General features: G+C 40.4%; 3 non-coding genes across 3 annotated transcripts; all 3 read left to right on the top strand.

Moving 5' to 3' along the window:
- The first annotated feature begins 226 nt into the window (after positions 1–226).
- Positions 227–2,221, top strand: LOC120285756. The gene has a single exon (XR_005544966.1). It is a non-coding gene; the product is annotated as a small subunit ribosomal RNA (ribosomal RNA).
- A 689-nt stretch (positions 2,222–2,910) lies between these two features.
- Positions 2,911–3,089, top strand: LOC120285755. The gene has a single exon (XR_005544965.1). It is a non-coding gene; the product is annotated as a 5.8S ribosomal RNA (ribosomal RNA).
- Positions 3,090–3,482: 393 nt separating this feature from the next.
- On the top strand, positions 3,483–7,444 carry LOC120285757. Its single transcript, XR_005544967.1, has one exon. It is a non-coding gene; the product is annotated as a large subunit ribosomal RNA (ribosomal RNA).
- The last annotated feature ends 3,001 nt before the right edge of the window (positions 7,445–10,445 follow it).

Raw genomic sequence — 10,445 nt, 5'->3', positions numbered from 1 at the left:
AAATTAAAAATGAAATTATGGATTACGAATGCTATATAAAAATGGCCGTAATCGAATGGATATTTTACTTATAAATATATATTTAAAATTTTACCCAAAGGCGAAATATTGAATTTTATTCAATATAATAAAAATCATGGAATTATATAAAGTGAAAAATCCATATATCTATTATATTGCTTATTTCGATTCAAAAAATATGAATGGAATATGAAGGAAAAACATTATTCTGGTTGATCCTGCCAGTAGTTATATGCTTGTCTCAAAGATTAAGCCATGCATGTCTAAGTACACACGAATTAAAAGTGAAACCGCAAAAGGCTCATTATATCAGTTATGGTTCCTTAGATCGTTAACAGTTACTTGGATAACTGTGGTAATTCTAGAGCTAATACATGCAATTAAAACATGAACCTTATGGGACATGTGCTTTTATTAGGCTAAAACCAAGCGATCGCAAGATCGTTATATTGGTTGAACTCTAGATAACATGCAGATCGTATGGTCTTGTACCGACGACAGATCTTTCAAATGTCTGCCCTATCAACTTTTGATGGTAGTATCTAGGACTACCATGGTTGCAACGGGTAACGGGGAATCAGGGTTCGATTCCGGAGAGGGAGCCTGAGAAACGGCTACCACATCTAAGGAAGGCAGCAGGCGCGTAAATTACCCACTCCCAGCTCGGGGAGGTAGTGACGAAAAATAACAATACAGGACTCATATCCGAGGCCCTGTAATTGGAATGAGTACACTTTAAATCCTTTAACAAGGACCAATTGGAGGGCAAGTCTGGTGCCAGCAGCCGCGGTAATTCCAGCTCCAATAGCGTATATTAAAGTTGTTGCGGTTAAAACGTTCGTAGTTGAACTTGTGCTTCATACGGGTAGTACAACTTACAATTGTGGTTAGTACTATACCTTTATGTATGTAAGCGTATTACCGGTGGAGTTCTTATATGTGATTAAATACTTGTATTTTTTCATATGTTCCTCCTATTTAAAAACCTGCACTAGTGCTCTTAAACGAGTGTTATTGTGGGCCGGTACTATTACTTTGAACAAATTAGAGTGCTTAAAGCAGGCTTCAAATGCCTGAATATTCTGTGCATGGGATAATGAAATAAGACCTCTGTTCTGCTTTCATTGGTTTTCAGATCAAGAGGTAATGATTAATAGAAGCAGTTTGGGGGCATTAGTATTACGACGCGAGAGGTGAAATTCTTGGACCGTCGTAAGACTAACTTAAGCGAAAGCATTTGCCAAAGATGTTTTCATTAATCAAGAACGAAAGTTAGAGGTTCGAAGGCGATCAGATACCGCCCTAGTTCTAACCATAAACGATGCCAGCTAGCAATTGGGTGTAGCTACTTTTATGGCTCTCTCAGTCGCTTCCCGGGAAACCAAAGCTTTTGGGCTCCGGGGGAAGTATGGTTGCAAAGCTGAAACTTAAAGGAATTGACGGAAGGGCACCACCAGGAGTGGAGCCTGCGGCTTAATTTGACTCAACACGGGAAAACTTACCAGGTCCGAACATAAGTGTGTAAGACAGATTGATAGCTCTTTCTCGAATCTATGGGTGGTGGTGCATGGCCGTTCTTAGTTCGTGGAGTGATTTGTCTGGTTAATTCCGATAACGAACGAGACTCAAATATATTAAATAGATATCTTCAGGATTATGGTGCTGAAGCTTATGTAGCCTTCATTCATGGTGGCAGTAAAATGTTTATTGTGTTTGAATGTGTTTATGTAAGTGGAGCCGTACCTGTTGGTTTGTCCCATTATAAGGACACTAGCTTCTTAAATGGACAAATTGCGTCTAGCAATAATGAGATTGAGCAATAACAGGTCTGTGATGCCCTTAGATGTCCTGGGCTGCACGCGCGCTACAATGAAAGTATCAACGTGTATTTCCTAGACCGAGAGGTCCGGGTAAACCGCTGAACCACTTTCATGCTTGGGATTGTGAACTGAAACTGTTCACATGAACTTGGAATTCCCAGTAAGTGTGAGTCATTAACTCGCATTGATTACGTCCCTGCCCTTTGTACACACCGCCCGTCGCTACTACCGATTGAATTATTTAGTGAGGTCTCCGGACGTGATCACTGTGACGCCTTGCGTGTTACGGTTGTTTCGCAAAAGTTGACCGAACTTGATTATTTAGAGGAAGTAAAAGTCGTAACAAGGTTTCCGTAGGTGAACCTGCGGAAGGATCATTATTGTATAATATCCTTACCGTTAATAAACATTTGTTATAATACAAATAAATACAATTTACCAAAATAAAAATATTACAAAATGATTCTACGGAATCAAAAGTTAAAGTGAAAATAAAATGTAGATGGCTTTTATTTTATTTATATGTGGGGCTTGGCAACCTCATAAAAAGACTTTAACATTATTAATGTTGTTGTGCGTATTTGTGGCAGTACTTACTACAACAACGGCGTTTCCTATAAAAACAAATTCTCGAAAATGGAAATCGAAGAAACTAAACTAAATTCGAAAGTGGAAGTCGAATTAAAATTAAAATAATTTTGAATGTGGTAATCGAAATAAGTTTGTGTGTATATGGACCATAATATACACGCGTTGCGAATATGTATTGTTCATCTATGTTATGAGCATACGTTGGCTAATGCAACAACCTAAAATATACAATGTTTGTACCTGTCATCCATCAGGTTAATGTTTTATATAAATTTTGCAGTATGTGTCACCCAAAATAGCAAACCATAACCAGATTATTATGATACATAATGCTTATATGAAACTAAGACATTTCGCAACATTTATTTTAGGTATAAAAATAAATTTATTGAAGGAATTGATATATGCCAGTAAAATGGTGTATTTTTAATTTCTTTCAATAAAAACAATATTGACATTATATAAAAATGAATTATAAAACTCTAAGCGGTGGATCACTCGGCTCATGGGTCGATGAAGAACGCAGCAAACTGTGCGTCATCGTGTGAACTGCAGGACACATGAACATCGACATTTTGAACGCATATCGCAGTCCATGCTGTTATGTACTTTAATTAATTTTATAGTGCTGCTTGGACTACATATGGTTGAGGGTTGTAAGACTATGCTAATTAAGTTGTTTATAAATTTTTTATAAGCATATGGTATATTATTGGATTAAATAATGATTTTATTCATAATATTAAAAAAGAAATGAAAAACATTATCTCACATTTGAATGTGAAAAACGAAGAGAAATATTTTCTTTTTCAATCAAATAATACTGAGAAATGTCTAGCATAAAAAATTGAAATATTTTTCATCTAGAATTGTCTCTTATTAATGATTCGAAAAAAAAAAACTTGGTTATGTTATTATTCTTCGTTGGTTCGTTAAATGGATAAAAAATAACTTTGCTTACAAGAACTATTGGAACTATTTATAACGAATTTAATTGATTGTTTTATCATTTATATATAAAGAATTTATGGCAAAATATAGTTATATATACAACCTCAACTCATATGGGACTACCCCCTGAATTTAAGCATATTAATTAGGGGAGGAAAAGAAACTAACAAGGATTTTCTTAGTAGCGGCGAGCGAAAAGAAAACAGTTCAGCACTAAGTCACTTTGTCTATATGGCAAATGTGAGATGCAGTGTATGGAGCGTCAATATTCTAGTATGAGAAATTAATGATTTAAGTCCTTCTTAAATGAGGCCATTTACCCATAGAGGGTGCCAGGCCCGTATAACGTTAATGATTACTAGATGATGTTTCCAAAGAGTCGTGTTGCTTGATAGTGCAGCACTAAGTGGGTGGTAAACTCCATCTAAAACTAAATATAACCATGAGACCGATAGTAAACAAGTACCGTGAGGGAAAGTTGAAAAGAACTCTGAATAGAGAGTTAAACAGTACGTGAAACTGCTTAGAGGTTAAGCCCGATGAACCTGAATATCCGTTATGGAAAATTCATCATTAAAATTGTAATATTTAAATAATATTATTAAGAATAATGTGCATTTTTTCCATATAAGGACATTGTAATCTATTAGCATATCCCAAATTTATCATAAAATATAACTTATAGTTTATTCCAATTAAATTGCTTGCATTTTAACACAGAATAAATGTTATTAATTTGATAAAGTGCTGATAGATTTATATTATTACAGAGCGTTAATTTTTCGGAATTATATAATGGCATAATTATCATTGATTTTTGTGTTTATTATATGCTCTTGTATGATTAACAATGCGAAAGATTCAGGATACCTTCGGGACCCGTCTTGAAACACGGACCAAGGAGTCTAACATATGTGCAAGTTATTGGGATGTAAACCTAATAGCGTAATTAACTTGACTAATAATGGGATTAGTTTTTTAGCTATTTATAGCTAATTAACACAATCCCGGGGCGTTCTATATAGTTATGTATAATGTATATTTATATTATTTATGCCTCTAACTGGAACGTACCTTGAGCATATATGCTGTGACCCGAAAGATGGTGAACTATACTTGATCAGGTTGAAGTCAGGGGAAACCCTGATGGAAGACCGAAACAGTTCTGACGTGCAAATCGATTGTCAGAATTGAGTATAGGGGCGAAAGACCAATCGAACCATCTAGTAGCTGGTTCCTTCCGAAGTTTCCCTCAGGATAGCTGGTGCATTTTAATATTATATAAAATAATCTTATCTGGTAAAGCGAATGATTAGAGGCCTTAGGGTCGAAACGATCTTAACCTATTCTCAAACTTTAAATGGGTAAGAACCTTAACTTTCTTGATATGAAGTTCAAGGTTATGATATAATGTGCCCAGTGGGCCACTTTTGGTAAGCAGAACTGGCGCTGTGGGATGAACCAAACGTAATGTTACGGTGCCCAAATTAACAACTCATGCAGATACCATGAAAGGCGTTGGTTGCTTAAAACAGCAGGACGGTGATCATGGAAGTCGAAATCCGCTAAGGAGTGTGTAACAACTCACCTGCCGAAGCAACTAGCCCTTAAAATGGATGGCGCTTAAGTTGTATACCTATACATTACCGCTAAAGTAGATGATTTATATTACTTGTGATATAAATTTTGAAACTTTAGTGAGTAGGAAGGTACAATGGTATGCGTAGAAGTGTTTGGCGTAAGCCTGCATGGAGCTGCCATTGGTACAGATCTTGGTGGTAGTAGCAAATAATCGAATGAGACCTTGGAGGACTGAAGTGGAGAAGGGTTTCGTGTGAACAGTGGTTGATCACGAGTTAGTCGGTCCTAAGTTCAAGGCGAAAGCCGAAAATTTTCAAGTAAAACAAAAATGCCTAACTATATAAACAAAGCGAATATAATACACTTGAATAATTTTGAACGAAAGGGAATACGGTTCCAATTCCGTAACCTGTTGAGTATCCGTTTGTTATTAAATATGGGCCTCGTGCTCATCCTGGCAACAGGAACGACCATAAAGAAGCCGTCGAGAGATATCGGAAGAGTTTTCTTTTCTGTTTTATAGCCGTACTACCATGGAAGTCTTTCGCAGAGAGATATGGTAGATGGGCTAGAAGAGCATGACATATACTGTTGTGTCGATATTTTCTCCTCGGACCTTGAAAATTTATGGTGGGGACACGCAAACTTCTCAACAGGCCGTACCAATATCCGCAGCTGGTCTCCAAGGTGAAGAGTCTCTAGTCGATAGAATAATGTAGGTAAGGGAAGTCGGCAAATTAGATCCGTAACTTCGGGATAAGGATTGGCTCTGAAGATTGAGATAGTCGGGCTTGATTGGGAAACAATAACATGGTTTATGTGCTCGTTCTGGGTAAATAGAGTTTCTAGCATTTATGTTAGTTACTTGTTCCCCGGATAGTTTAGTTACGTAGCCAATTGTGGAACTTTCTTGCTAAAATTTTTAAGAATACTATTTGGGTTAAACCAATTAGTTCTTATCAATTATAACGATTATCAATTAACAATCAATTCAGAACTGGCACGGACTTGGGGAATCCGACTGTCTAATTAAAACAAAGCATTGTGATGGCCCTAGCGGGTGTTGACACAATGTGATTTCTGCCCAGTGCTCTGAATGTCAAAGTGAAGAAATTCAAGTAAGCGCGGGTCAACGGCGGGAGTAACTATGACTCTCTTAAGGTAGCCAAATGCCTCGTCATCTAATTAGTGACGCGCATGAATGGATTAACGAGATTCCTACTGTCCCTATCTACTATCTAGCGAAACCACAGCCAAGGGAACGGGCTTGGAATAATTAGCGGGGAAAGAAGACCCTTTTGAGCTTGACTCTAATCTGGCAGTGTAAGGAGACATAAGAGGTGTAGAATAAGTGGGAGATATTAGACCTCGGTTTGGTATCGTCAATGAAATACCACTACTCTTATTGTTTCCTTACTTACTTGATTAAATGGAACGTGTATCATTTCCTAGCCATTATACGGATATATTTATTATATCTTATGGTATTGGGTTTTGATGCAAGCTTCTTGATCAAAGTATCACGAGTTTGTTATATAATCGCAAACAAATTCTTTAATAAAACGATGCATTTATGTATTTTTGATTTGAAAATTTGGTATAACTCCAATTACTCAGGTATGATCCAATTCAAGGACATTGCCAGGTAGGGAGTTTGACTGGGGCGGTACATCTCTCAAATAATAACGGAGGTGTCCCAAGGCCAGCTCAGTGCGGACAGAAACCACACATAGAGCAAAAGGGCAAATGCTGACTTGATCTCGGTGTTCAGTACACACAGGGACAGCAAAAGCTCGGCCTATCGATCCTTTTGGTTTAAAGAGTTTTTAACAAGAGGTGTCAGAAAAGTTACCATAGGGATAACTGGCTTGTGGCGGCCAAGCGTTCATAGCGACGTCGCTTTTTGATCCTTCGATGTCGGCTCTTCCTATCATTGTGAAGCAAAATTCACCAAGCGTTGGATTGTTCACCCATGCAAGGGAACGTGAGCTGGGTTTAGACCGTCGTGAGACAGGTTAGTTTTACCCTACTAATGACAAAACGTTGTTGCGACAGCATTCCTGCGTAGTACGAGAGGAACCGCAGGTACGGACCAATGGCACAATACTTGTTCGAGCGAACAGTGGTATGACGCTACGTCCGTTGGATTATGCCTGAACGCCTCTAAGGTCGTATCCGTGCTGGACTGCAATGATAAATAAGGGGCAATTTGCATTGTATGGCTTCTAAACCATTTAAAGTTTATAATTTATTTTATAAACGACAATGGATGTGATGCCAATGTAATTTGTAACATAGTAAATTAGGAGGATCTTCGATCACCTGATGCCGCGCTAGTTACATATAAAAGCATTATTTAATACAATGACAAAGCCTAGAATCAATTGTAAACGACTTTTGTAACAGGCAAGGTGTTGTAAGTGGTTGAGCAGCTGCCATACTGCGATCCACTGAAGCTTATCCTTTGCTTGATGATTCGATAAATAAATGATTTTTTCCTGTAGCCAAACACCTCGTCATCAATTTAGTGACGCATATGATATTGTCCCTATCATATAATTTTTGATATAAAGACTTTAAAGAATTGTATCAAGTTGCCAAACACCTCGTCATCAATTTAGTGACGCATATGATATTGTCCCTATCATATAATTAATATAAAGACTTTAATGAATTGTGTCAAGTTGCCAAACACCTCGTCATCAATTTAGTGACGCATATGATATTGTCCCTATCATATAATTTTGATATAAAGACTTTAAAGAATTGTATCAAGTTGCCAAACACCTCGTCATCAATTTAGTGACGCATATGATATTGTCCATATCATATAATTAATATAAAGACTTTAATGAATTGTGTCAAGTTGCCAAACACCTCGTCATCAATTTAGTGACGCATATGATATTGTCCTATCATATAATTTGATATAAAGACTTTAAAGAATTGTATCAAGTTGCCAAACACCTCGTCATCAATTTAGTGACGCATATGATATTGTCCATATCATATAATTAATATAAAGACTTTAATGAATTGTGTCAAGTTGCCAAACACCTCGTCATCAATTTAGTTTTTTTTTTTTTTTTTTTTTTTTTTTTTTAGCGTGCGTTTATTTATTTAAAATCTGTCCTAGTGGACAATAATTAAATGGTTTTGCGGGGGAACATTAGCTTAAGGGATACTATTGTACATGTATTTGTGGCGGGTTTTATATGTGTTGTCTATTGTTGTGGAAGATCGAGAGGGTGTCTCCTCATGAGACGTCTGCTTGTTTGGCTATTGTCTAACAGGTTGGTGGCGAGGTGGTTAGGGTGGTTTTCGAGCCTTTTCAGGTATCTCTCGCTGAGCCTGGAGATTTCATCAGCGACTTGTGGGATTCCAAGTTCCCTATGTATGGCGACATTCTCGTGGTAGGGATGCGCATTACAGGCAATTCTCAAGCACCTATTCTGGAACCGCTGTATACGCAGGCGATTCGTGTGGCTTGCCGTGCCCCATAGCTGTATCCCGTAGGTCCAGATGGGCTTGAGAATTGCCTTGTACACCAGGATTTTGTGGTTCTGCCTTAGCTTGGACCCTCTCCCAATAAGCCAATGCATCTGCCTCAGACGCGCATCGGCCTGTATGCGTTTGCTGACGATGTGGGGACGCCAAGTGAGCCTGCGGTCCAGGGTAAGTCCTAGTACTTGGGTGCGGGTGCGTTGGGAATGATGACTCCGTTTAGCGTGACCGGTGGGCAGTCTCCTCTCCTTAGTGCAAATGTTGTTTGGGTAGATTTTTCCGCGTTCACTACGATGTTCCACCTGCTGAGCCAGGGATGTAGCGCGTCCATTTGCCTTTGGATTGTTTCGGAGGCTTCTCGTGGGTCGGATGAGGAGGCGAGGAAAGCCGTGTCATCTGCATAAGTCGCTATAGTTAGGTTCCTGGAGGGGATTATGGGAAGGTCTGCGGTGTAAAGGGTGTACAGTATTGGTCCGAGCACACTGCCTTGCGGAACTCCAGCTCTGATCAGTCTGGGTAGGCTTATTGCACTTCCGCATCTGACTTGGAATGCTCTTCCCTCAGTGTAGGATTTGAGGAGGGTAAAATGGGGGCTTGGGAGGTAGGATTTGAGTTTATGGAGGAGTCCAGGATGCCAAACTCTGTCGAATGCCTGCTTCACGTCGAGCATTACAGCGCAGCAGTATTTCTTTTGCTCGAATGCCTCGAGGATCCGTTCGACTAGCCGGTGGCATTGCTCTGGTGTTCCGTGGGAGCGCCTGAAGCCAAACTGGTGATCGGGGATCAAACCAGCCTCATCCAGTACTGGCAATACTCTGCGCAAAAATACTCTTTCGAGTATTTTGGAGAGGATTGCCAGCAAACTAATCGGACGATAGGAGGCGAGATTGGCTTCAGGCTTACCAGGCTTGAGGAGGACAATAACCTCTGCTCTTTTCCACTCTTCCGGGAAGTACCCTAGCCGGAAGCAGCTGTTGTAAATGCTGGCCAGCATTTGTGTGCAGCGGAATGGGAGCATTTTTAGGGCCGCCGCATCTATACGATCCAGGCCTGGAGATTTGTTGTTCTTCAGTAGAGCAATCTCCTGCGCAACTTCCTCAGGGTCGACTGGTTCCAACGGGGGACCGGGAGAGCTTGGGCTATTGAGAAACCGGGCTGTTTCAGCATGTTCTTCGGCAGTGCAGCAGTCGAACGGAGAGAAGGCGTTGTAAAGGTGTTCGGCGAAAGCTTCTGCTCTTTCAGCATCCGAACGGCACCAGGATCCATCTGCTTTGCGCACTGCGGAAACCTTTTTGGCTGGTCGTTTAATGTGGCGGGTGACGTTCCACAGATTGTGGTCTGGGTCCCCGGGAGAGAGTTCCTCGAGGAATCTGAGGAAGGAGTCCTGGCGTAGGCTGGAGATCTTGTCCTTCAACTCCTTTGTGGCGTGATTGAGCGCTGTTTTGTCTCTTGGATTGCGCGTCAAGAACCAAACTCTCCTGAGACGCCTCTTCTCAGTCACGAGTGCCGCAATTTCCGGGGACCAGAGGTGGAGGTCCCTGCTAGGTGTTCTCGCAGTCTTTGGTGGCGGTGGGCTTGCGAATTCCGCAGCGTTTTGCATCTGCCTGGTGAGATTCCCGATAGCTTCATCAATGTTCCTGGGTGTGTTGAGGATGGGGTTCGGATTGACGGTGGAGAGCATCCAGGACGCGAACTTGGCGGCGTCGGTATATTTTCCAGTGAGCCTTCTGAGCGGGGTTTTCCTGAGGACTGGCGTGTTGATTAGCACGTTTATTGCACAGTGGTCTGACAGGAGGTCAGCATTTGTTGTGCAGCTGATCTTCGCATGCCCTATGCCTTTCGACACAGCAAAGTCCAGCAGGTCTGGAGTCTTGAGGGGATTCGTTGGCCAGTGAGTGGGCTCGCCAGTGGAGTGGCAGTCCAGTCGGTGGCGTTGCAGGTACCCAAACAGAGTTTTCCCTTTGGGGTTGTTGGCGC

The sequence above is a fragment of the Drosophila simulans genome, unplaced genomic scaffold (genome assembly GCF_016746395.2).
Source record: "Drosophila simulans strain w501 unplaced genomic scaffold, Prin_Dsim_3.1 Segkk96_quiver_pilon, whole genome shotgun sequence".
Classification (NCBI taxonomy): Eukaryota; Metazoa; Arthropoda; class Insecta; order Diptera; family Drosophilidae; genus Drosophila; species Drosophila simulans.
The sequence above is the reverse complement of the archived record's forward strand: the minus strand, read 5'-3'. Positions and strand labels throughout refer to the sequence as shown.